This window comes from Microcebus murinus, chromosome 23, assembly GCF_040939455.1.
Source record: "Microcebus murinus isolate Inina chromosome 23, M.murinus_Inina_mat1.0, whole genome shotgun sequence".
NCBI lineage: Eukaryota > Metazoa > Chordata > Mammalia > Primates > Cheirogaleidae > Microcebus > Microcebus murinus.
In genome coordinates, this window is record NC_134126.1 from 2,367,735 (window position 1) to 2,369,023 (window position 1,289).

The following is a 1,289-nucleotide window of genomic DNA, read 5'->3' on the forward strand; positions in this document are numbered from 1 at the left end:
TTGATATTTTTGACACAGGGACTGAACAAATAAATCTTACTGGCTTTCAGAAAGTTTTTACCATTTTACAGTTCCATGAATGTTAGTGCATCCATTTCTCTGCACTTTCCCCAACATCTAAACATATAGGTAATTAAAAAAATTTAAAAAATATTATTTACTATTCAATTGAAAAAAATTACATAATATTTTCTTCACATTTTCCTTATGACAGATTTATATCTTTTAAACATGTTTATTAAATATTTGTATTTCCCCTATGACGTTAAATATTTATGTCATATGTTGATTGTTCAGTGGTTGTTTGCTTTTACTGATTCATTATTATGGATTTTCGTTATTCACTTTGAAAGTTTTTTTGTCAGATATGCTACGCATTTCTTATTCATGTTTCAATTTTGTTAAGAAATTCTTTTTTTTTTTTTTTTTTTTTTTTTTTTTGAGACAGAGTCTCGCTTGTTGCCCAGGCTAGAGTGAGTGCCGTGGCGTCAGCCTAGCTCACAGCAACCTCAAACTCCTGGGCTCAAGCAATCCTTCTGCCTCAGCCTCCCGAGTAGCTGGGACTACAGGCATGCGCCACCATGCCCGGCTAATTTTATATATATATATACATTAGTTGGCCAATTAATTTCTTTCTATTGATAGTAGAGACGGGGTCTTGCTCTTGCTCAGGCTGGTTTCGAACTCCTGACCTCAAGCAATCCGCCCGCCTCAGCCTCCCAGAGTGCTAGGATTACAGGCGTGAGCCACCGCGCCCGGCAAGAAATTCTTTTTTTTATTTCATCATATTATGGGGGTACAAATATTGTTAAGGTTACATATATTGCCCTTACCCACGCCCCCCACCCCCTATCAGAGCTTCTAGCATATCCATCCTCCAGGTAGTACATATCGCACTCATTACGTTAAGTATACACCCATCCCCTCTTCCCCCTCCCACCCAAGAACTTCTCTTTATATAAAGAGAATTTTTTACATTTCAGCATATTACGGGGGTACAAATGTTTGGGTTACATATATTGTCTTTGCCCCACCTCCATCCCCTAGATGGTGCTCACTGCACCCATTAGGTGTGAATATATCCATCCCTTCCTCCCCCTCCTACCTGCCTAACACCCAATGAATGTTACTACTGTATGTGGACATAAGTGTTGATCAATTTATACCAATTTGATGGGGAATACATGTGGTGCTTGTTTTTCCACTCTTGTGATACTTCACTTAGAAGAATGGGCTCCAGTTCTATCCAGGATAATACAAGAGGTGGTATATCACCATTATTTTTTGTG